The sequence below is a fragment of the Ambystoma mexicanum genome, chromosome 3q, assembly GCF_040938575.1.
Source record: "Ambystoma mexicanum isolate Mex_15411 chromosome 3q, UKY_AmexF1_1, whole genome shotgun sequence".
NCBI lineage: Eukaryota > Metazoa > Chordata > Amphibia > Caudata > Ambystomatidae > Ambystoma > Ambystoma mexicanum.
The window spans coordinates 340,596,295-340,623,027 of record NC_090926.1 but is presented as its reverse complement, the minus strand read 5'-3'; the positions used below and the strand labels follow the sequence as shown (position 1 = coordinate 340,623,027).

The following is a 26,733-nucleotide window of genomic DNA, read 5'->3' as shown; positions in this document are numbered from 1 at the left end:
TAGGCGAACACAATGATTCAATACAACTCAGTGTTAGGTGTTCAGGTAAGGTAAAGTACAGCTGTGGTGTGCATACACAAAAGCAAATTAGTCTAAAAAGGCTATGGGCCTCATTCCGAGTATGGCGGTAAGGGATAGCGGCCACCGCTAACGAGAGCGGTGGCGGTAATCCCTTACCGCCATACTCCGAGTTCCCTTAGCGCCATGGTGCTTTTAACACCTGCTTTTAGCAGGCGTTAAATACCATGGCGCTAAGGGACCTTGATGTTAATTACGCCACCGTAATTTACAGTGGCGTAATTGACGCCTTCCCCACTCCCATTATGCCCTATGGGGCAAGAATGGGAATGGGGAAGGGTAAATGGGGATTGGGGAATTACCGCCCCGCCAACCTTGGAATGGGGCGGTAATTCCGCCAACCACCAAGGCGCTGCCGGTCCGGGTACGGTGTCAACCAAGGCGTTAATAGCGCCATTGGTTAGCGCCGTACTCGGAATGAGGCCCTATGTGTCAGGTATATAGGCAATAACACAGTGATTCAGACCAGTTTGTGCGCCATATCTTGGCTGCAGTTTAATTAGCTATACATATGTGTGGCTAGCATAATTATGTAATATAGCTCTGTGCTAAGGTGTTCCGGTATAGATACCAAGGTCCAAACAGATTTACTCATGCAAATTCACACTGTCAGTCAAGTTATGTGCTAGGAATCTGGAGGAAGCTTTATGCGTAAATTCAGCTTACCTATATGATGAGTTTTCTCTGCTCTAAATGGTGATGGCACTATGGACAGGACTGGGGCGCAAGGCGAACTGGATAACAGGAGGCACCCTTTGCCACTGCCCTTCGCCTGGCTACCTGTGCAGTTAAAAGGCCAGAAACAAACAAAGGACTAGAGCACAAACACAGTGCACTATACGAGCAGTCCAGATACAAAAACAGGGGCTTGAATTCACAGTAAAAAGACAGATATATCCCTCCAAAAAAGCACCGGACAGGCCCTAAACTCCTTACCAAGTGGTTGTTGTGCATGATGGCTACAGATTTCAAGCAGAAAAGTAGGCAAGCGCATTAAGGGAGGACTGCAAATAAAAGGCTAGGGACAATTGACAGTCTAAGCCAATTTCTATGTGAATGAGAGGGGAAAGGAAAAAAGGCCAGAAACAATGGATATGCCGATATAGGTAATGTACATTTCTGTGGGAAAGAGGGTGACATTATTGATTTACATGCTCGTTAAGAGAGAGGGCTATTGTGGTTGATATCTTACATGGAGTGCTGCAAGCTGACACAGTTGTCATGCAACCATTGTCCAACAGTGAGTGGTGATGTGCTTGCCCCTGATGTCCAGCTCTTGATTCGTTCTGAGCATGTCAAATCCAAGCCATGGCTATCAGGGCACTTTCTATTCAGCTCCTAGAGAGACCTTTGGTTGTTGGAAGCTTTTGTTCTATGCCCTCTCTTCTTGACAGACTTGTTCTGTCAAGAAGAAGTCTGTCAAGATCCTTCCAGGTTCTGTTCACCGCGCTTCTAGTGATTTGTTCATCCATCAGCAAGGCAGACCCAGTTCAACAGTTAACAAAGCAGACGGGCTCCATTTGGCATGGGGACATGCAGGCTCCTGGAATTCAAGAGCCTGGCTCACTTATGGACCCTTATCTTCACTCCAACACGATATGATATGATAAAATGATATGATGAGGCATTTATAATGCGTTGGTAAACAAGTGTTTCTAGTCGTGACAAAACAAAGGGAGGACGAAACAAACAATCCTACTAAGCCCTGTGTTATTCAGATTGTGCAAGTGCGGGGGGGAGGGAGACGAAAAGTGCCAGGGGAGGGAAAGGGTGAAGTGCGATCACGGCAGCATTGTTCTGAGTAAGTGCAGCCGGGAGAGCCGGCTCTGAGTATTGCAAGGAGACAGGGGATTGTAGGGTTACAGATAAAACCCCTAAGTTCGTGGATGCTCAGTGGCAGTGCAGATGCTTACAGGTCATGGAGGAGTCTGCTGCCTCTTGGGTTCCGATGGTAGCCAGGCGCCCAGTAAGTGCAGCAGACAGGGGTGTCAGCAAGGGAGAGAAAGAGAGAAAACAGAAGCGGAAAGGAACATCTTGTGCTGCTTTCAGAACCTGAGACAGTCCTGCTCAAGTGTGACAGGGGCAGGGAGGCTATTCCAGAGGAAGGCCCCTGCAGAGGAAAGAGATCTACCTCCCGCTCTCTGCCTGGAGAAGCGTCGAACCATCAGTGAGTTGGAGGTAGCTGAGTGAAGGGCTCACGAAGGAAGAGGTTTAGGAAGAGAGAGTTGGATGAAGTGCATGCCCCTGCCCCAGAAAGCCTTGTGGACAATGCATAGGGTCTTGAACTCGATGCTTGCAGCCACCAAGAGCCAGTGGAGAGATTTCAGGGCTGGAGAGATAGGATCCCCGGGCTTCATGCCAAGGGGCAAGTCTCGCAGTTCTGAATTAGTTGCAGTGGGTGGAGAGTAGAGGAAGGCAGGTTGAAAACAGGCTGTTGAAGTGGTCCAGCCTAGAGAGAACCAATGCTGTGGAGACGTTGAGCTTCTGGGGGAAAGTGAGAAAAGGAAGAATTCATCTGAGGAGGTGACCCCAAGGTTTTTTGCCTAACAGCAAGGTGCCAGGAGAGGTCCCAAGGAGGGCAGCCAGAGTGAAAGAGGGAAAGCGGGAGCAGGGGTCCCAAGGAGGAGGATCTCAGTCTTACTGGCATTGAGGCAGAGATCGTTGAAGGCGCACCTTTCCTGAATCGCAGATGGACAGTCAGGAATGAGCAAGAGAGGGGAGGAGGCAGAGGGGTGCCTGAAGGAGAGCTGAGTGTTGTCCGCATAACACTGGAAGTCAGAGGAGAAAGTAGAGATGAGGTGGGTCAAATGGGCCACGTAGACATTGAAAAGCCAGGGTGAGTGGTTGGAGCCCTGGGGAACATAACATGTGGAGAGAGAGGTGGTGAAGAGAAAGGACCCACGGACCTGAGAGGGATGGTCCAGGAGGGAGGCGGCCAACCATGCTAGGGCCTAATCCATGATGCCCAGGTTCTCATTGAGAAGATTGATCAGGATGGCATGATTGACAGTGTCGAAAGCAGATGGAAGATCAAGGAGGATGAGGTCAGAAGGAAGGCTAGAGTCGAGATTAGTGAACAGATCTTCTGAAGTGTTCAGGAGAGCAGTTTCCATGCCTCTGGCTGCTCTGAAGCCAGACTGATGGGCATGGAGACAACCAGCAGATTCAGTTTTGAGAGTAAGCTGGGAGATGGGCAGCTTTTCAAAGACTTTCCCAGGATTGGATTGCTATTGATTTGGTGTTAGTTTGGAAGGATCGGCTGAAGGTTTCTTCAGGATGGAGTGCACAGGGGAGTGCTTAGGAGGAAAGGGGAAGTTCCAGTGGCAAAAGAGTGCTTACAGAAATCAACCAAGGCTGGAGCGAGCATGTTGATGTGGTCCTTGATGGTTCTGGAGGAGCAGGGGAGCACCTGCTTGGGTGTCACTGTCTTAGTTGGGACTAGTCTAGAAATGGCATCAGGAGTGATCACAGAAAAGGAGGAGAAATGAGGAGGAGAGGGAGAGGCAGCCACAAGGGGGGCAGGAAAGGTAGAGGGGTGGAAGGGGAAAGAGAGGAGGAGAAAGAGGACAGGATGTTCTGAGTTTCAGAGGTGAAGTGAGAAGCCAGAGCTGTGCAAAGGGCCTGGGAGGGAACAGGAGAGGTGGAGACTGAAACAGGATTAGCCAGCTCCTTGCAGATTTTGAAGACTTCGGGTGCGTTATGAGAGGCCGCAAAGATACAGGCTTGTATGTGGGCTCTCTTCTTAGACAGGATACAGAGTCTGTATTGCCTTTGGAGCTGGAGACAGGCCAGTTTGTCAGAGGATGTGTCCAATGCCCTCCACTTTCTCTCAGCCACCCTACACTTGCGTTTTAGAGTAGCAAGGTCAGAGTCATACCAATAGTTGCACTTGGAGGTAGGCTTCAGGCAGATTCTTATGACAGGGCTAAGTACATCAAGAGTGTTAGTGATAGAAAGATGCAGGCTAGAGAGGGCTGTGTCAGAGTGTGAGTCAGCCGCAGGAGAAGAAGGGGGAGAGAAAGTAGCAGCAAAGTCCTCCACTGACACACGCTTCATGGCCCAGATGATCAAGAAGGTTGGTGGCAGTGCTGGTGTAGGTTTCACCTGGGGGACAGAGAGCTTCATGTTCGAGGAGAGCAGAAGGTTGTCAGTCCAAGAGAGAGGAGTGGTAAGACGGTTAGAGAGCGGGATGTCAGAAGAGATAAGCACATCCAAGGTGTGCCTGGCAGAGTGTGTCGGGCCAGAGGGTTGAATAGAAGAGAGAGTGTGGCAAAAACTGCAGAAGAAACCCGTGGAGGGATTGGAAGCATCCACGTGGATGTTGAGGTTGAGAGGTAGAGACAAGGAAAGAAGAGGAGAGGTGAGCCCATTCTGAGAGGAAAAGGGCGACCTGGCCAGGTGGCCTGTAAATGGTGGTCACAGTTAGTGAGAGGCCAGGATAGATAGAGAGCCTGCAGAACAGGCATTCAAAGGATGAAAAGGCATACGTAGGGATGACAGATGCAGGACCCTACTCTGGAAAGATCAGGGCTACTCCACCTCCAGGGCGGTTGGTTCTGGGTTCAGAGAGGATCTTGTAGCCTTGAGGAGGAGAGTGTCAAACCTTGTGAGCGAATTGGCCATGAACCATGTCTCGGTGAGAGCGAGGACATCCAGGTTGAGTTCTTCAAGGAGGTGATAGATTTCAGTGGAACGAGAGATGAGAGTAGCGATGTGGAGCAGGTTGCCACATTTGAAAGACTTCTGTGGAGGGGTACAGGCTTGAGGTATGCCCTGCACAGGTGGTAGAGGTGCCCAAGGGTGGGCAGAGGAGGAAGAATAAGAGGGAGAGGCTGCCATAGAGGTGACTAAGGAGTAGCAAGAGAAGGGAGGAAGTTGATGAGATGCGGGAAGCGTCAATCAAAAAGGAGGAGATTGGGCTAAGGGCCCTGGACCAAGACAGTGCCATTCAGATAGAGAATAATGCTGGTCTTGGAAGAATGGAAGGAGGCCAAGAGGATCTCCCATCTAGTGCAACCAGTAATGGGAGAGGAGGAAAAAGGAGAGTGAACAGAGACCATAGGTCTGGAAACAGAACGACAAAGAGGATGTCTGTAAGAGTCTGTCTGGAGGAAGTACTGGTGTAGGTATCAGCGACAGGGAGACCTGGGTTGGAGACCAGGACGTACCTCTTGAACTTCTTGCTTCCAGGCCTAGTGTGAGGCATAGGATAGTAGTAGCAGTTAGAGAAGATAGGAGAGACAGAGAGCACCATGGAGGGTGCTAGAAGGAGGAGGGAGCTCAAGCAGGCAGGTGCAGGATGTACAGGAGGGTGGGGGGCACTCAATAGGAAACAAGCAGGGGGTTGACAGGTAACTAACCAGTGACGGGTACCCCGAACAGGAGGGGGGTCCAAGAGAAGTGGGAGAGGGCCTAAAGACACAGATCACAGAAAACAGTTACACGGTTATACAGTTAAGGGGGGGTAGAGAGTGCGAGAGAGCCTACGGGCACAGAGCACAGCAAACAGTTACACAGTTACACAGTTCAGAGGGGGGGGGGCAAGACGAAGAAGAGGGGTTAAGGGCACAGAGCAAAACAGCAAGACAATTAAGGGGGACCAAGGTAGTGAGCGAGGGCCAGAAGGGCACAGTTCTCCAGTAAATAGTAACCACAAAGAGGGAACCTGGAAAAAAGACAGGAAAGACAAGAATGACAAAAAAACAAAATTTGTCTAACCGCTGGAAGGGGAGAACCTACGATTTTGCAGGGAACAGCGTACATTAAGACAGACGGTAGGTGGAAGTACGCGCAAGATGCACAGGATATTTGCAGCTTTGCAGGGAACAGACTATGCCAATGATGACTTAAATAATCATCCTCATAGGAGTTTGATAGTGATGGGACACAGCTTGGCATTACAGTAGGGAATTTGTTCCTACATTTAATGCAGTGTCATACCTAGTTCCCTAGGCAATGGTGAATGACCCGAATCCTAGTATATACTTAACTTTTTCAACAGAGTGGCCATCAGGAGTGTGAGAGATCCCACCTGCCCTCTGTATTTTGGAAGGCTATTTGCATGCTTGGATAATTGTGTGCACTCTGGTAGGATTACACTAGAACGCTTACGTCTCCTGCAACAAACCTTAGCTCTCTGTGTTTCAGTAAAATGACCATTCCTGACTTTAGAGCCCAATTCCATGGGTACCTGAAGGCTGATTTGACATAGGCAGGCAGCCAGAGTCACAGACCATAGGCTTAAAGGTTGCTGTATTGACAGGCCTAGAGTGTTAGGGCAGAGATGAAAAGGAAGGAACATGTGTCCCCTTCATATCCAACGGTATTCAGGAATCATTTCAGTACATTCTTTCTCTGTGAGTTTTTGAATTTGCTGCTCCATTATATCAAATGGATCCACTCCAGGAGTTCCTGAAAGGCCTGATGAGCTCTGGGCCTACTGTAATAAATGGGAAGATACTAATAGATCTTCATTTTTAGTGGTGGCAGCATATTACACTTTATTGTCACAATGGTTGTGGGGTTTGGAATCATCTAAATAGAATTTGGATCACCTTACATTGAATGTGATTATATGATATAGTTTGAGCATGCACCCATTCACCAGAAATGTAACCAGATTAGATTCTTACATATGGAGGTTGGCAGAGTTCTTCACACTCCTCAAAGCTGTGCTCGGCGTGAGACAATCGGGTCTAGCACTCTGTGTGATGGGGCTTAGAGTAAGGAATGGGCCATGGCTACCCAGGTACAGAGGGGGGCACTTTCATCATCTGAGCACTCACAACCTCGTTGAATGAAGGGTGTGATGAATAATGCAGTGTGGAATGAAGTGTACTACGGGAGAAATGTTTGCAACTGATGGGCTGCAATGGATTACTGACCCCACTGCGAATTTCGAGGATAAGTAGGAGTGTTGGTGGAACCACACTGTGTAATATCATTGTTTTTAGGAACTGCAGGGCACATTTAACCTAATAACGGTCACCGCTATTTACGGTCACTGCTACTATGCGGAACCTGAAGTAGCGTCATCATACAGGAACGTGAAGGAGCATGGCGTCCATCTTTAAAAACACAATCCTTTGCCATCCTCACCACACAGGACCCCTGGGACTCTGCTGATTTTTGGAACAGATCCACCTCTAACACCACTATGCCTTGAAGAAGGGAGCTGCCTGCCAGCGGAAAGAAAGGTTCAATGATGCCACGATGCCCTCTGGGCTGCCTGTGCGCTCAACAAATGCGAATAAATAAATAAATAAATAAATAAATAAATAAATAATGAGGATGAGCTGCAGATGCTGGTAGACACACTGCAGGCGCATGCTGCCATAGTGCTTTCAAATAACATGAAGAGAGAGGCAGTACTTAAGAAGAAAGAGACCTGGGCACTTGTTGCCCAGAAGGTCAGTGCTGTGGGGAACACCCCACGCACGAATAAGGATTGTTGCAACGCTTGGACGACCTGCGACTAAGGGTACAAAACATCCTCTCAGTGAACCGCAGCCAGGCCATGGGAACAGGAGGAGGTCCCAGTTCCCTGATCAAGCTCACCCCATGGGAGGACATCTGCGCCATCATGATAGGGATGGAAGGGATCGAAGGTGTTGGCGATATGGAGTGTGGTGCCACAACATCGGGCGATGGAGGTGAGTGTCCCAAGTAAACATTGCAATGGCAAATCTGATGAAAGTCAACCAATATGTCAGTTCAAAGAGTCAAGTCATGGTCCCACACACACACACACTCCCAGCAAAGTAGGCTGACGCATTACAGACACATGCAGATGCCTGGTGCAAGGCAATATCGTACATGATACACACCACACAAAGATGTAAATTCCATGAGTCACACAGCGTGCATGGCCAAAATACTATGCATGTCAGACAGCACTGCTCTTGGGCAACATGAGTGACGCCGACGTATGTCTGCATAAACCACCCATGTATCAAAGAATTTGCTCATCCAAACACAAATGCCTATTACCCCCAATTGTGTGGATGACCAATTGTCCTAATGTATGTATGATGCCTATCAAAACATCACTCATGCCGTCCCTCTCTCCGACCCCCACAGGCACTGACCATGACAGTGATGCCCAGGACGCAACCCCTGCACAAGCCACACCCCGGAAGAGGTCCCGGGATGACAGCAACCGCCCTTCGACCTCGAGGGGACAACCCAGGGGGTGCCGTGTACCAACAGGCAAGCCACCCCAGGTACCCATTACACTGGTGCCACCAAGGCCCATAGAGGGCGAACCACAACCACCACCACCACCCATTGGCCGTCCTGATGATTTATGCGAGGCACCACAATCCGAGCAGTCGAGTTTGGCTGAGGAGGTGGTAGCCATGGCACCCCTGGCTGTGGAGGACACACAGGACGACATATGGGTGCCCATGGAGGACGATATTTCAGAAGTGGTCCATACCACAACTCCACCGGCATCCCGCCAAGTATCATCCCTCGATACAGAGCACGCCACCACCCCGGAGCAGTCTGGTCAGGAGCAGACGGAGGGACACTTCAGTCCAATTTTTATGACTAGGGGGCCTGAGCAGGCTGGGCAGGACAGCCAGGAGCCAACTTCCTCCACAGGTGCACCCGCAGGGAACCGCAGTGGTCTGTCCTGCTTGCTGCCCTTGTGCAGGAGTTTATCCAGGACAACAGACTGGTCAGACAGGAGTGGCGTCAGGACTTAGCCGCTCTAGGCAGGTCCATCACTGACAACACCAGCCGCCATGGAGGCAGGGCATCCCGCTACACAATCACAGCAGGTGGCCACATCGTCTTCCTCCAGTTCTACACAAACAAACCCGCTCCGCAGGTCGGCACGTACCCTGCGCCGGCAAGACATGCCACCCACCTGGACCAGGGAGTGCCAATTATTCGTCAGGGCAGCCTCATGTAGGCTTTGGAGACTTAATGGGACATGTGTGGGGGAGTTGTGGAGGGAGGCGGAGGGGGTGAGGGTGTGTGGGGGAGTTGTGGGGGGAGGGGGACGGGGGTGAGGGTGTGTGGGGGAGTTGTGGGGGCAGGGGGATGGGGTGAGGGTGTGTGGGGGAGTTGTGGGGGGAGGGGAATTTGGAGGGATTTTGCACTTAGGTTTACATTGTTACATTTAATACACTGGTTGTGTGAAAAACAAAACCTGAGTGGACATTCATAATTTGCGCATGTGTCATTGATTAATTTGCAGTGCATAGTGTAAATGTACCCGCACACCCAGTGCCCTCTGTCCAACCATCATGTCACCCTCTGCTGCCATGTGTGTCAGTAATATTGTGCAATCACTGACTGGCGCACAGCACGTCCCTCCTGTGCATCGGCACTGCGATGATGTCCAGCCACATCTTCTCCTTCCCCTTCATCATCTCCAGGTGGTAGCAGTTCAATGTCAGGGGGCAGGAGCACGTTCCGGCGGGTGCACATATTGTGCAGTATGACACATGCCATGATGATCTTGGCCACCTTCTCATGCCTGTAGAGTGTGCCCCACCCGACCGGCTGAGGCAGCAAAATCGTGCCTTCAACAGGCCAAAGGTCTGCTCGATGACCACATGGGTACAGGTATGGGAACAATTGTAGTCCTCCTCGGGCCTGTTCTGTGGATTTCGGACAGGGGGTGAGGAGCCACGGCTTCAAGGGATAGCCATTATCACCTGCATGAGAGGCAATTAAAGGTAAATGTCAGGCAAATCATGATGGACAGCTGTACTAGTCACACATGCCTGCAGGTTTACGTTGGCCACATGCACATGTCGCTGGATGTATTGACACCTTTTTCAGTCCCTCAATGTGTACTGTGCCATGGACTGATGGTGTGGGTTGCATCTTCAAGATGATACCTGGTGTGCACTGACGTCTTGTTGCACATGCATCGTGTACACATACAGCTGTGTTAGTGTCAAATTAGTGAGGTGTTGAGTTCTGTGAGATTTACTTAGAAGGGGCGTTGGCAGTAGTCTGTGCAATATTGGGCAATCAGTGCTGATCATTCCCATGGTGACATGCAGCACTCCTGTGAGTGTGCCGGCCCTGTGCCAGACAGTGGATTCCCTAGTTGGTTCAGTTTGATGCACTCACACGGATGCTTGTCCTGTGTGGTGATATGCTGGAGACAGCAACATAGTGCATATGCAATGCATGGTGCAGGATGGTGTTACGGAGGGTGAGTGCCGCTGATGAGTGGTGCACGTGTTGTGGGATGTGGAGAGGTTTCCTGTTAGTCATGTAGTGATAGGTGTCAACCTTACCTCATTCCTTTGGGATTTGGGTGTCATGTACCATTTGTGATGCTTTGGGGCACAGTGTTCGGTGATGTGCACATCGTGCAGTCACATCAACATTGTCAGCATGGTGGTGTGTGCATCTCTCCCCCCAGTTCAATGCCATGTGCCAGTCATGTAACTTACCAGGCAGCCATGCACGTCGTCCAGCATGTCTCTCCATGAAGCGTGGGAGCGTAGAGTTCCGCATTAGTTGATCCGGGATATCGGGCACAACAATGTGTGATGATCTTGCTGGCGTCGCATATCATCTGCACATTGATGGAGTGGTATTGCTTGCGGTTGCGGTACACCACCTCCATGGCATGCTGGACCACCAACCCCACGTGGGTGCAGTCAAGGGCACCTACACAATTTGGCATACCCGCCTGTGCATGGAAGCCAACTTTTGTATCAAATATCTCCTGGGGAGTCCATGGTAGGGATATGTAGTCCCTTGTGTGCTTGAGGAGGGCATCCAGCACTTGGGTCAGTATCCGGGAAAATAAGGGTTGTGATATGCCATGCATGTGCCCCACTGTGTGCTGGTAGGTGCCTGTGGCAAGGAAGTGGAGCACAGACACCACCTTCAGTAGAGGGGGATGGCGGTGCGTATTTCAGTGAGGCTCACTATGTCGTCGTGTATCAGGTCCACTATGGTGGTGATGGTGTCCCGGTCCAGACGGTACAGGGTGTGGATCTGCTCAGGGGTTGGGTTGAAAGGACTGGCTATGATGCGAGGGATTGGGGGCTGCCGGCGTGGTAATGGTGGCTGCACTGGTTGGGCATGCTGGCCCTGTCTCACCCTCCTTCTCCTCTGTGGTGGCGGCTGTTGTTGTTGTTGATGTTGTGGCAATGCAAGCATGTCCTCCAGCTCCAGTTATGCTACTACTATTTGAATCATTTTGGTGTGGGAGGAGGTGTGGTGTGTGGGTGTGCTCCTTTTGTACTGTGCCAGACTCAATTGCCTCCACCTTATGCTGATTGTGTGCACCTGTGGCTGTTGTGAACACTGCTCAGGGCATTTTACGGTAGGTCGGCGATGCCGGTATTTACGGCATGCCGGTAACCACTTTTTCAGCCTTCATGAAGCCATTATTTGCATGTCCGCTTCACTGATCTACTCCAGTTTACGGCATGCCGCTAATGCCGGCATGCTGGGTCGCGTGCCCACGCCCAGACCGCTATTAACGGCATTGTACTTTGCGATGCCGCTAATAGCGGTCGGGCTGGTCAGAATAGCCCGTAGCGGTAATAGATGCCGGTATTCCTTTACCAGCATCGTTGTTCCCTTAGCACCAAGCTCGGAATGACCCCCATTGACTGACTACTTCTTGGACCTCTAAAAGGTCATCTAACTGAGATGTGTGCACTACTTATGTTATGTTGTTCAGCTTTTATGTCAATTTCAAACTTCTCTTAATCATACTTTGAGGTGCCATTGAACTTGAGTATACTTTCCTTGTAGTGCGTAACTGCTTTTTGGGGGCACTGAAATTTCATCTAATTGGGTTTTATTTGCTATTTATATTATTGTATGCTACTCAGCTTTTATGCAAGTTTTGAACTTCTCATAATAACATGTATAAGGAGTCATTGCTCATCAGTATACTTAGCTGACAGTGAGTGACTATATCTGGACCACTTACCTGTCCTCTAACAGAGTGGTATGAGTTGTTTAAATTTTGTAAAGTTAATCAGATTTGTTGCCAATTCCAGTCTTTTCTGAATTGCACCATAGGTTGTCATTATTCATCCTATGTTGATGGTGAGGAACTATTATTGCACATCTAGAGTTTCATCTTATAGTGTTTTATGTTATATTCATGTTATGTTATGTTGTGGTAATCAGCTTTTATACTTAGATAAAAATTGATACTTTAATAGCTTTGTTTGAGAAGCAATACTTGTTAATGTATTTTCTTCCTGAGCTTGTGATCTGGTTTCACCTCCACTGCATTTTTTGCGTAAATCTGGCCTTTGGCCCATGCTTCCAAGGGAAACCTTTGGGTATTTTGGTTTGCCTGATCAAAAGCACCCTCTACAAGAAAAGGGTTGATTTCTTGCAGAGATCTCCAGAGCAAGAAGTCTCAACCAGTGTCTGTAATCTCTTGCCTAAGTTCAGGGCATCCAAAATAGTCACAACAGAGCCCCCTTAAGGAAACCTCATTACAACTGCATGGCTTCTTATTGGGAGAGGGCAGGTTCTTAAGTAACTTCACACTAAGCTGCGTCATACATTTAATAGCAAAAGGAAGGCCTAAAACAAAGCAAAAAGTGAAAGGTCTGCCCGGCTGAGCAGTGGAGACACCGCCCATAGACATTGTTATTTGTTGTATATTTCTGCATCTTGCGTACTGTCCCAATTAAAATGACATCTGATTGAAATGTACCATATGCTCACTTCATATGCAAATAGAGTGCCATTACATTTTTCCATTCAGCCACTGCGAGGGGAAGGGAAGCAAAGCAACCATCCCTTTGTTAGGGCTTTTCATCACCAAACATTGGCTTAGAGTTTGAATGACACTAAGCTAGTGGATCTGCAAATACATTTCATGCTTTGGTCTAAAAACCCTTTCTTTTCTGGGTAGCATAGGTTAAACAGCAGTAAGACTTAGCCTTGGGAGATCCGATTGAGTGGGACAGTTAACCATAACTAAAGTTGGCAAGTATCAGAAGTTCCACACAGATGTATAAATGTTAACACTACTAGATACTAAGCAAAACTGAATCTACATTGCGTACAGTTACATAACCCAAATAATGAGCTACTCTCCACTTTAGAATTCAGAGTTTAGTGGTTGATGGGGTGCTGACCCACCAGCACCCTCACCATCCTGTACAGTAAGCACCTGGTAAGGAGTTCACAGCCTGTTGGGGGTTCTTTTGGAGGGATTTACCTGTGTTTTAGTGTGATTTCCAATCCGTTTCCTGTGCTGGATTGCTTCTAGAGGGCACTGCCGCTGTGGCAAAGTCCTTTGTTTGTTTCTGTCCTTTTTCTCCTTTCATCCCATCTTCATAGCAATTGGCTGAGGCTCCCTTGACCTCCTACACCCTCCATTTAATTTCCCCCTGCCCAACTCCCCACCCCACTCCCACCTACCCCATCCCTGATTGGGCCATCCATCTCCAGGAACCACTCTTAGGAGTGAGTCCCAGAGCAGGCTTGCTCGAGCAGCAGGCGAAGGGACAAAGGCAAGGGCACCTTCCTAGATTACCTCCATCACCTTATTACTACCTCGCAATTCTTAACCTCAGTTTTAAAATCTCGCTGCACTCTAAAGCTAGCCAATGTATTGCATTTAGATTAATTTTGAGGGTAGCCAATGTATCGCATTTAGATGAATCTTACATTTAGATGAATTTTTGAGGGTGGCCTTTCTATCGCACTTAGATGAATCTTTGAGATTAGCCTATGTATAGCATTTAGATTATTTTTTTAGGGTAGCCTATCCATTGCATTCAGATGAACTTTTGAGGGTAGCTAATGTATTGCATTTAAATGCATTTCTTAGGGTAGCCTATGTATTGCATATTGATGAATATTTGAAGGTAGCCAATGTACTGCGTTTAGATGAATTTTTGTTGATAGCCAATGTATTGCATTTAGATTAATTTTGATGGTAGCCATTGTATTTGCATCTAGATACATCTTTGAGGGTAGGCAATACTGTATTATACTAGGCACATTAATAAAGCCAATGGCCAGAATTTAGCTGCACTTTGAATTCACCCACTTCTAAATCCAGCTGCACATAGGCAACCAAGAACCAGACAGGATACACAGGTATATTCCACACTCCATGCATATGAATACTAGCCAAAGGCACAGCCATCCACCCACACGCATCTGCTATCATGTACTTCTCTAAAACACATTGCACAACACCTCTTCCATTAGAATGCTGCTTTCCCCCCACTATACAAATTTGATCTAGCTGCACACATAAAGACTGTTCTGCTCTTGCATACTCTCCAGACTACTTCTCAGCACCCATCCACTCCATGCACTACTCTAAGACACATTGCACAACACCTCTATCATTAGAATGCAACTGTCCCCCACTAATAAAATTCAGTCTAGCTACACACATAATGATTCTCCTGCTCTTGCATACTCTCCAGACTAGTTATCAGCACCCATCCACATGCCTGCTCGACATGGATGACTAGCAGGGACTTGGCCACCCCTGCCTACCTTTTTATTGGCTAAAATGCACACACACTTTCTATAATTCTCTGGCAAATGTTCCATATCTTGACTTCTGTCCCCCACTGGCATTCAACATTCAGCACTTTGGGGCCATACAGATGGCAAAAGGCACTAAATAAATGACAATTGCACAATTACACACACTGTGCGGCAATTCCAAAGAACAAGGCCAAGAAAATCAAAGCTATGCTTCATTTAAAAGATAGGCCCAAAACTGAAGTATTTATTACCCAAAGAATATGATAATATAATTATTTATAACACGCTTAATACCCAGAGGTTTCTAAGCGTGGACCCGGGGATGATCGAACCCATGTTGCTCCGTGCTGTCTTGCTCCCAAGGTGAGCACGTTGCCACTGAGCTATCCTCCCAAGATACAGAATCCCATTGAAAGTGTACTTACTGTAAAAATGTATTTCCTATGTAATGCCCATTTTTAATTTGTGTTTTGGAGTACATTAACATTGCTAAAGCTTGCTGCCGCCATATGTGATTTTCTGAGCCTCAAACATCAAGCACAGGAAATCAAAATTTCACTTGTATGATATAGACAACTCCTTTTAATTCCAATGACTGTACTGACAGAGGTTTGTTTCATTTACCTAAAATAACTTGATGAAGAGTCATACAGGAATCAACATAACAGTTCCATTTTGTTCTGTATGTTTTGCCTAGAAGCCTTGCATTTGAGATTTAAAGTGACCTGTTTGAGTCTACTGCTTAAAAGGACAAAGCCTTGCTGCTGAACAGGGAACCTGAAACCCTTTGTGTATTTACATTTCCAGGCCTACCCAGTTTAGGCGTGTGTAATAATAACACATGGAGTGCACACACACATGGCCTTGGTGGTGCAGATTGGGCTAGCTCCAGAGATTATATAGACATACCCATTGCAGGATGTCTTTAATGGATCCAGGGTTTAGCTTCAAACATAAACTGTCACATATTTCATTTCAAGCCTCTTATAAAAACTGCATTAGCCAAAGAGGTCCAGAAAAAGGTTACTGAACTCTACCTGCTTACCAATCAGACATTTTCCCTGACAAAAACTCAAATTAAAGTCTATGGAATGTCTATTCGGCAGACCCAAAACACCTGCGCTGGATGCACATAGATAGCATCAAAAAGGGAATATTTAGGCGAAGCCCCGCCAATGCCATCTGTTGGAAAATGTCATCAATTCCGCAATAGAAAGCCTGAATTATTTACACGAGGGAGATCTCAAATAAAAATGTGTAATAACTAAATTGATCGCTACATCATATTGTAAGCTTTAATTGAACATTTTTTGACAGTTTATAGATAGGAGTAATATCTATCAGAATATTTAATACAAATTATAGGTTTCCACATTTTGAGTTGCCCAAAATGTGTACAATTGCCAAACTTCACTACGCATTGTCCATTAAAGTATCTAAATATGTGTACCGACATACAGAATTAGATTATTTAAATTTGGTCAATTTCGAATGTTCACACGTGAAGGTAGGTGTTGAATACGAAATTGCCATTTTTCAAAAGAGGAGCCATTTTAAATCACACCTTGCTGGAACACCACACCACTGTGACACTTCAGTGGTGGATTTGGAGAGCTATAAGAATTGCATGCACGCTGGGAAGAGGAGAGTGGAATATGGGGAGATGATTATTAAAGAAACAACTGGACATCGGGAGCTGTTACCATTTGGAAGGACTGAACCCATGCAGAACTCATAGAAGGAATAACAGTCTATGCTTGGAAACTGGCTTCCAGATGACCACTTGAAAAGAGGGTTAGCTGAAGGAATGATCCCAGGCTGACTGAGTTTCCAGCTGAGTCTCGAGAATCAGAATTCACATTTCATAAGCTAAATGAAACCCTGACCAATCCCAAATTGCCCCAAAAGATATTTCACAGAGAAAATTGGGAGGACACTGGGTAGGGAATTGCGGGGAAAGCAACTTCAAAACAGGGAAATAGGTGTTTGTATTTAAATGCCCTATATTCCCACTTCTATATTGACTACAAAGTGAGATGTCATTTAAAACCCATTCCACTTTGCGTTGAAAAACCAAATTTAAAACTAAATATATTTTGGTGCCACTTGAATGTGGAACTGCCTTTGTAATGTTAAATATTATTTGAAGCAGAAATAGTGCCTCCAACAGGTATGGAGTCCTTTTGGTCATAGTATAGTTGTAACATACCGTAGCCTAGGGCAATGTAATGCATTTAATGGAGCCTGGCAAAGCCATAGTTATAGGCCAGATATTTGTGCATCAAAATGCATGCTGAGAGAATTAATTGTATTTATGAATAATGGTGAAAAGTGCAAATCGCTGCATTCCCTTATCTTTCAATGTACAAGCAGTTCCAGGTGTAATATGGAAGGGAAAGTGGGTTCCTAAACATTGTACGTGTGACTGGAATAGTATATCTTCAGCTCAAAATACATACAGGCTGAAACCATATGCAAATGCACTACAATTATGCAGGCATATACAGATTTAAAGTTGCACACACAAATAGATTGAAAACTGTGCAGGCACGGACTTGAATTTAAAGCTGCATATACCGCTGCATTCCAGTCACACAGCCACACATACATGTATATATTAAAAGCATGTTTAGTGAAAGTAACCCATGCATGATTAGTGAAAACTGTACCCATGTCTTTTGAGAAAACAATATACATGTGGGTTCAGAACAGTACGTGTGGATTCCCAAGAACATTATTTTTTAATTCAAACTTACAGGAGCCAATGCAAGCAAGCCATTGTTTACATGTACATGGATTACTCATAGTCCCATTATCTACATGAGTAAAATACTCTGGACTTTCTTTATATACATCACTGTCTATTTTTATTTTTCATATACCAATATGGATTCATGTGTAGAGGAGGTCCCAAATAAAGCCTGAACTCCAGTCGCCTCTTTTGAAGTACCAGGAACGTTCACACCAAAATATGTGACGTATGATGAGCAAATAAACCAGCAGAGAGCCACAGTAGGGCTCTGCCTGGTGCCTATCAGAAGAGCAACACCTATTGAAGTACCAATACACAGAAAACCATGGACAGTTAGGTATCCATTGAGAAAACCCTACCAGCAAATGAGAGGAAATGAAGATCGCCTAAGTACCGTCCCGGAAGAAACCAAAATGGTCTTAATGGAAGACGAATGGTGACGTCACGAGGACTCGGACGGACTCGCAGATAGAAGAAATGATGGCCCAGGGATTACACAAAGAGACGAAATGCCATGAATAAGGATATTGTGAACCTAGAAGAAGAGAACGATGTTGAAATACAAAGAAGCGTAAACTGTAAGCAGGATGAAGATATTCAACTAGCTAACGCCTGTACATATGCTTGGAACCGCAAGAAAGCTAAGAAAACAGTATGGCTTGCCTCTAAGTAGAAGAATAGCGCGGCAAGCGCCATTATACATAATCAACCTCAAAACGAAGCACAGTATTATAAGTGTAATTCCACTTTGCAAACGAAGCAGAATCAACCCAGGTTATTAAAGGCCGAATGATCAGAGCTTCATATTCTAGTAAAACGAGAAGACACGGCTGAATCGAAACTCGGCAGATGCAACTCGTGCCAGTAGAGCCAAGGTCATACCAATAGAAGAAACAAATAGTAGCTACATATAATTGAAACTTAAGAACATAATATCCTGTCCTTGAAAGGTCAAGATAAGGAGGCGTAGGCAGGTGGCAAGCTGAATAAGAATTACATGCACAAATTGAGAGAAACTAGACGAATTCACAGTATGGGTAGCACGTGACCAGACAAGTGAGAAGCAGAACGGGTTCACACCTACGCTTGGCATCCGCCGAGGCAGAGATATCAGTACTTTTCCAGACAGAAGATGCAGTTTCGAGGCCAACCACAGTAAAATAATTGACACATAGTTGCTGAAGTGATGATTGATTGTAACCTTAATTGGAGGAAGGCCGGGTAACTATGGGCTATCCTGCACCTGGCTGACCATTCTGCGTGCTGCTAAGCAAAGTGGAAATGTATGCATGGGGTTGGTGCCAACCCAATCCCAATGGACCAAATAATCTAGGTTCCTATAGTTAGTAGAACCAATGGGAAGTCATACTTTTAGTGATGTCTACAGTAGTCATTTTTAAATGAAGGGCTTAGACACCCACCTGACAGTGTTTACCCAATCCCCTCCCTGCGTTACCATATACAGATATAGTACCTATATTAAACTTACCTTTTCCGAACCAATAGAATTGCATATTAACTTTTGAGTGTTACACATCAATTATGACGAGTTTTGAGTATAAATGTCACTACTTGTATGAAGTTCATTGGAGGTGAAGCAAGACGGACTAGCGCGTCACTGCTGATTTCCATGACTCCCCGTTTTTTGTACTTGGCATTAAACAGAATCCCTTTACCAAACCATTGAGTTGTGCTTATTGATTGGTGTTGGAGTAATAAATCTGCACCCCATCCATCTCAAAGGTGCAGCTAGCTCTTCTTAAAGTCCTTCGGAGCAAACCTCGGCTCTCTGTGCCGGCCGGGGGTCTCCGGAGTACACATGCATAAAACATAATTTGCGAGCTCATATAATGTGTAGAGGCATGGTCCCTGGATGACATACAGGGAAATATGAACATTGATCATATGTCTTCACTTTTTTTAGCTCTCAAAAGGTGTCGTTTTGTAGAATTGTGATTCATTTATGATGCGCCGACTTTGCAGTAGTTATATGATCTTTTTTTGGTTTTTGGTGAATGTGGTGATGGTTACATTTTTATTCCTTTCAAACCTTCAAAGCTCTTTCAACACACATACAAGGCATATAGAGAAATTGTTTGATATGATATGATATGATATGGTATTTGTAACGCGCCTATACACGTTTAGGAGGTGATGTAAATCATATGCAGCCAAAAATGTTTTTTTAATACATTCATCCATATTGGTATATGAAAAATAAAATTAAACAGTGATGTGCATTTAGAAAGTCCAGAATATTTTACACATGTAGATTATGGTTGATAAAATCCAGGTAAAGTATATACTCTTATCATGGGGTTGTGTAATATTGAACTTAATCATAATATTCACAACTTCACACATGAATAGGGGAGCTAAGTTAAACACATATAAATACATGTTCTTGATTCAAGTGACATTTCTCTGAGACCATAATTGTCTTCGTTCTGGAGAAAAATAAGTGTTTGGAAATGTGATTGATAAATGTCTATGTAAGGCAGATCCTTACTGGTATCATAAGTGTCGTGCGTGAGGAACGTGAGGGCGTCCTCATTCCCTTTCGCCCTGGTTCCCCCTCTCAGGTTGCCAGGGAAAGACCATCAACTTTGGATCCTGACCCTGGGGGTGGGTTTGCGAGGGAGGATCACCTGGGTGGAGAGTGGGGAGAGGATGTCCTTAGATGAGACATGGTATCCCCAATTCCCTTAATGAATGAACCTTGTATCCCTCAAACCTTTGTAGGCTACGGTCAACCCTTCCCCTTTTCTTCCCCCCAAAAGGCCCTGCAAAATTACCACCTCAACAATGGGATGAGGAAGAAACCAACTAGGAGGACACATCCTCATTTGGGTGGGTAAAACACTTACCAGCTTTATATTGTTAATGCAGACACGTATCAGTCAAATACCAAGATCAGGAGGAGACAGCACAGAGTTAAGCACAATTCATTTAATTCAAACCTCCCCAAACACCACTCTGGTACTGAGCTGATGAAGAGGGCTATGGAGGTGTTCCGATGGAACAGGCAGGCATGTCCAGCTAAAGGGTTTCACAGTGGTCAGGAAACTGAACTTAATGACCGACACCTGTGGTCATTTAACAATCCCAGTGAGTATAAAAATGCTGGCCGGACAGCACAAAGAGAGAGAAGCCATGAGAGAAAGAAGCAGGCTGGAGGAAAGCTGGCTGGAGAGAAGTGGGCTGGAGATAGAGGAGCGGAAGACACAGGAGCTGGGAGCCGTTCCAAGCAGGAGAGAGGGACGTCAAGGCTGAGGCCAGCTGCGAGAGGATGTGGAAGTCCTGCAAGCCCTCCTTGCCAGGTGCACACAGCAGAAGCTGTGGGGCGCCGAAGCACTAGTTGCCAAAGACACAAGGAAAGCAAGCACTGCTCTCTATGTTCTTCGCGAGGGAAGAGTGGAGCAATTGGAAGCCGGAAAGCAGAGCAAGGAATGGAAAGGAGCCGAAGAGAGCTGCTGTGTATAAACGGTGAGTGGAAACAAGGAAATGCTCATAATGGGGCACTACGGGAACTGGAAAAAAATGCCTGGGCTTTTTGAGTTGTTGATAAATGAAAATTAATGATGGGAGATTAACCTCCGAGGACTGTTTGAGGCCATTCCACACACAGTCCATCTGCTTCCCGCACAAAACGCATAGTCACATGTACTCCGGGAAGACACAGCCTACTTAGCCATCTTCCCCTGTCATATTCAGCTGCAAAGTGACAACCCCAGGTACATCAAAGCAATTCCAGAAGGGGGGAAGGCACTCCTTCGTCCAGTCATGGGCAGCCAAATTTAAATATCAAAGGCTCCATGGATTTGCATTCCTTTTGTCGAATCCGGCTGGTGGCAGTGCATACTAACGAGATAATTGAAGCATGCCCGCTGAAGGGGCTTGGCTGACGGATAGAAAGCAGGAAAGGTGGGGCTAACACCACTTTGATACGCAATGTGTCAACTTGAAGCTAGTTCCCAACCCTATATATGAAAGGCAGTGAAATGCATGTCTGGGTTCACTATTTACCATAGGCAAACCCCTGCAGAGCTGACCCCTTTCAGAGGGGAGAAGTATGTGATTTGAGACCTTCACTTTTAATCAAGAGTCACAGAGGGCTCAGTTAACCAGAGAGACACTTTGATCTACAACAGACAGGAAGATGGGTGGGATTAGGAGTCTATGTTGTCACCCCTTGTCTGTCCTGTTGCAGAACACTCTGGTCCTGACCTCATGCATAACAGAAGATTGTTGGTGCTGACCCAAGAATGATTATTTAAGGTGGGCTTAGCCTGCACCAATCACTGGGGCACATTTGGCTTTAAAAGAGGGCTGAACCCCTCACTTAGCAGATCATCCGACGCCTTTGAACAGAGTAAGAAGGACTGATTTGGACCCGGGCTGAAGGTACAGTCTACCTTACATCTTCCGCCAGTGAAGGAAGGACAGGAGTTTCAAGATGGAAGCAAGATCCCCCCTAAACATCTCTCAGGGAACAGAGGGAGATGCCTGACTCAGAGGACCCGTCCAGCAGATCCAGAAACGGCACCCAGCCAGCACACAGTGTGCCCTGCTAGGTTCTGCCAGCAAGTTTCCTAGGTGGGAAGTGCCAGAGAGCCACTGGACGAAGGACAAGGTGGTTGTCTGCATTCACACTCCTGAGCTTTGGGCCGTTCACCTTGAAAGGATGATCTGAGCCCTGTGAAGAAGCTAGGAGGAGTGCCACACAAGCATCATCCAGCATCCATCTTTTGAGGACATTTACGAGGCAGTCGAGCCCTCGAACCGCATCCGGCTGCACCGCTGACTGTTGTCACGCCTCAGTCATAAGAGCTGTCTGAGCCGCCTCAACCAGCATTCCAGGTCCACCAATCAGCAAAGAGACAATGATTCCTGGCCCTGAGCCGCCGCGCCAGACAGCCTGCAGACGTATGTCCAGCCTCGCTTGCCGAACTGCCTGTCACCTGGTACCTGCATCTGTCTCCCTCCACTAACTCTGTCTCAAGGGCTGCAAATCTCCCTGGAACCGCCTCGACACTGTTGAGCACTAAGAACTTCTTCAGCACCAGCTACACTATGGTTCTGCCCCCCTGGTCCTTCTCTGAAGGCCCCTAGAGACAGTTACAACCCTTTCCCCCCTTGGTGCTGAAACCAAATAACCTTCAACAATAAGACTGATTATTTTACCAACTACCCTCCTGTCAGTATCCATTGTGCATCACTTTCCTTCGTGAAACTGTCTGTCCTCTGTGTTCCTTTACAGAGTGGGTTGTATTTGTAGTTTACTAGAACTGTCTGTTGTAATAATAAAGTAGATATTTTTATACAACCTTGACTGGACAGTCCCTCTTATCATTGGGTAATAATTGTATTTTCACTGTGTTGCAACTAACCAACAATCCACAAATTTGCGGAGTTAAGCCTGCTGTTCCGTCCACGTTACCAAAATTGGACAAAGAGGTCTTATAATTCACTTGTATTTCAATCTGTTCGGATCCCTTCTGTGTGGGGTTGATTAATGGTTTAGAAACCAATATTTATCCCTGGACCGCTGGTGCCCCAGAAGTTGATTCATCATTGCCACACAGAGCAAAAGCAAGCTGTGAGCACTTGTGAATGGAGTGAAGGCAAGGTGGAGCAAGTGACAGATACAACGGAATTAATTATTTGAAATACAAGTGTTGACAACACCAAGAGAATACCAAGAAGAATATTGGATGAGAAACCAAGTATTAACCTAATCTAAAAGAGGTCAAGGAACTCCAGGTTAAGAGGAAACCTGTATTGGCAAGAGCCAGAAGAATACATAAAGTGTAACAAAGTGCACGGTGGCCAAGCAAGCCACTGTAAAGTTTTGGAAGAGTGTGACACTGATGAAAAAAACAGGCCTCAATGTAAAAGCAAAGCAGTGGGCAATTGTTAAAGGAAAGCAGATAAGGGTATTGGTTGTGTGACCTGTAATGGGTATCACGTGTAGTCCGACAACTGTGCCTAGACCAAATGCCAACCTCTAAGTTAAAAAACAAAGAAAATATCCATAAAGAAGCTTGTGCTTTGGAAATGCCGTTTATGTGTTTGTGAAGTCAAGAAACAGAACTACTCATGTGAACCAGTGCAAAGTATTGATAACAAAAGAGCTGGGAAGTGTCCCATGGAATTGTGTTGTTTTGAAAAGCTGGAAGATTTGAACTCTTGGGGAAGGGAACCACAATACCCTGTGAATTGTTTTTAAACCTGGGGAAGGGGACACTGATTACAAGCCAAGAGATGGAAGAAGCTCAGAACTTTATTTTGAACACTATTCAGCTTGATGCTGAATTGTACACAGTTAGTTGTGAGGGCACGTATAGGTTTTGGACACAGACAGACTTTTGATTTGGACTTCCTGACAAAACTATCCTTATTTTATTTAGGTAGAGAAATCCCACCTTAGCATAGGGCAAGTTAGGCCTAATTCCATCCTACCCTTTTAGTTAATACAACTTTGTTAACTAAAACTTGAACCTGTTGTCTGTGTTCACTTCATGATGCCTTCACACTTGATACGGGAGAAAAACAGTGTCAGGAAATTGTTCGAACAGAGAACTCCATACACTTGGGTCTTCTTAAAATGGTATCCGTAAAGTTTTCTGTGTATTTAGACTAATGAAAAAGCAATAGAAATATATAGAATGTCTAGTATATTTTAAAATACAATGGGCCCTATTACAGGTCCGGCGTAACCGTGCTGGTGATACCGGAGGGTTGCTGCCGGACCCGTAAATATTTACCAGTGCTTGACTGACCAGTAACACCGGGGGATTTCAACCCAGGCGGACCGGAAAGTCAGGTGCCGGCAAATTGTAAGTCCCCAGTCCCTATTGGACTCTATGGGAATGAGGACCACAGAAGCGTGCCGGTTCTTCTGTGAAAACTCTGCGGGCGGGTGCTATCCTGCCCGGCAGGTCTGACCTGCCAGGTGGAGGGCACATGCCTGACAGAGTTGTAGTGTGCCTGTCCTGAAACAACAACGCTGGTAAGCTTACCGGCACCGTTGTTTACTGGTGCCATTCTTTCCGGACCGGCACACTTAGAATGAGGCCCAATGTATTTTGAATATAGAGTAAATGCTCAAATGACTATTAACCGTGAGATTCATGTGGGCAGGTAATTCAATTTTTGAAAAGATTTTGTATTTGCTGTACATAGCTCTGTATTGATCTCCATGGTGTAAAGCTGGAGACCAAGTTTGTTTAAGTTACTTTCTTTTTTTTTTTAAATTTTATTTTATTGGTTCATTACAAACCTTTTTTAAAAAAAGAAATATACATCTAATGCAACCAAAAATTCTTACATGTTGAAAAAAAGACTGCATATTATACAACTCTTCAATCATAATATTGCGAATGAACCGAGGAAAAAGTCATAGGACACAACCAACGCCAGATTCAAAGACGGTCCTGGTCAGGAGCTATTGATGTTAAAAACCACTGTATCAACAGCTACCTCGTCCTCAACGAGGAACAAACGTTTGACCATGGATTCCAAAAAAAAAGGTTAAAGCTACAATCAATTTTTGGTCAGTTGCGTCAAACATTATCTGCCACCAGTCTTTAGCACATATAGTTGATCTCTCAATCATAATTTTACCAAAGTGACGTGTTCTTTCCTCAGTGAGGGCGACACAAAATAAGACAAGGGCCCTCATTACGACCCTGGCGGAAAGCGAAAAACGATGGCGGAAATGCAATACCGCCATCGAATAGCGCTCGGTGCGACTATGACCCGTCACCGTAAAGTACGATGCCATTAGCGACACCGTAGTGAACGCCAACGCTAACTGCACCAAGTACGCGCGCGCGCGCCATGCCAAACCGTAATTAGCACCATGGCGCAAGGGTACGCGAATTCCGACCCTAGCGGACATGTACCTAACGCCATCAAGCACGGCGGAAAGTACCATTCCGCCATGGTGAGAAGTACGGCATCGCGAATCAACCGTAAACGGCCCCACTGAGTGCCTGTACACCGCTCCCTGGCCACATAGTACAACTCCCCGTAGGTGCAACGAAGTCACAATGCAACCAGTGAAATGTACAAGTCACCCATGCATGCCAACGAACAAAAGAATCACAAGAGGGGCCAATGGGAGCTGCAGGGCACAGATGGCACGAATACAGAAGCTATACCAATGGACATGACCTCAGTCTCCCACCAAGAAACGCACGCAAACACAGGCAGCATAATTCCGATAATCACATCATTCCACCAATCCACCTGGCTGACCGGCATCTGTTACACAAAACCTACCCCCCGCCCCTGAGCATGACATCATCCAAACAGTCATATTGGCAGCCCTCACCCCTGACCTCACTGGGCTTCGTAGGCAAACGCGCCCAGCACAGTACCACGCAACTATACTCCGAAGCTGGAACCCAATGCAGATCTCCTCACAATACATCGCTCCCCAAATAGGAATATGCCACATCACTTGCAAAGAAGAACGCTACACGGCCCATATCAGAATAGAAATTTAATGCACAACAGATTCACCAAGCCATTACAGCCATTAGGCCATGAACTCCAAAACACATTTCACCATTGTGGGCTGCATCCGCAAGAAATGACCAGCTACTTCCTGTGTGACGCCCTGTTCCCTCATGGTACACAGGGGCTACATTCCGTACGAAAAGGCAACATGGAAGCGCCTAGAACCGCAGGGCCGTCCCAATAGGGAGGCACTAGTCCAGCTGAAAGGCCGAAATGTTGCTCCGAGCCACTAGTACTGCGTAAGGGCATGTGGCCCATTGGCGATCGTCCCATAAGATCGTAATGCTGCTCCACTGATTAACACGAAGCAGCAGGTGTCGGGAATAAAACCCATCTGCAGGAGTGGCATACAGATGGCAGTGGCAAAAGGGGAGGAGATACCTGTCAACCAAAAGAAAAGAAAAAGAAAAGAATGGCCATCAGAACTACATTCGAACAACTCACTTCAATGATCACCATATGCATGCTAGCCCACTCCAAAGGATCATCACCACCCCAAAACCACTTGCGACTCATAACTATCCATATCGAGGTGAAAACACCATCACAAACGAGTGTACCTGTGCATGCGTCTGTGAAAACAGAATCCATCAGATGGGATTGGTAACGTGCATGGACACAAGTGTCTGAAGGCGCGTCGAGACAGGGAGGGCTCAACAAGGCCAGATAGACGATGGTCCCACTATGGCAGCCCTGCATCACATAGCGCAGGGGAGGCGGACAGATTCCAAGAAGCCCTGTACATGGCAAACACCGTATCAAATCATCTGCCCATGCATCCATTCATCATTCCCTCATCCCGTAATGATAACGCCTGTTTCCATACTCACATAACATGTGAGAATTCCATTGAGTCTGTGCGTTATGCAGCCTGCAAAATCCACTGTGCCCCAGCCCGTAATTCCAGT

General features: G+C 46.4%; 1 long non-coding RNA gene across 1 annotated transcript in view; it reads right to left on the bottom strand.

The window, feature by feature from the left end:
- The window catches only part of LOC138581862 (uncharacterized), a 169,719-nt gene that overhangs the window by 130,673 nt on the left and 12,313 nt on the right, over nucleotides 1–26,733 (bottom strand). Inside the window, exon 2 of the long non-coding RNA XR_011304832.1 lies at nucleotides 745–858. This is a non-coding gene — a long non-coding RNA (uncharacterized lncRNA). The remainder of the gene's footprint in view (nucleotides 1–744; nucleotides 859–26,733) is intronic.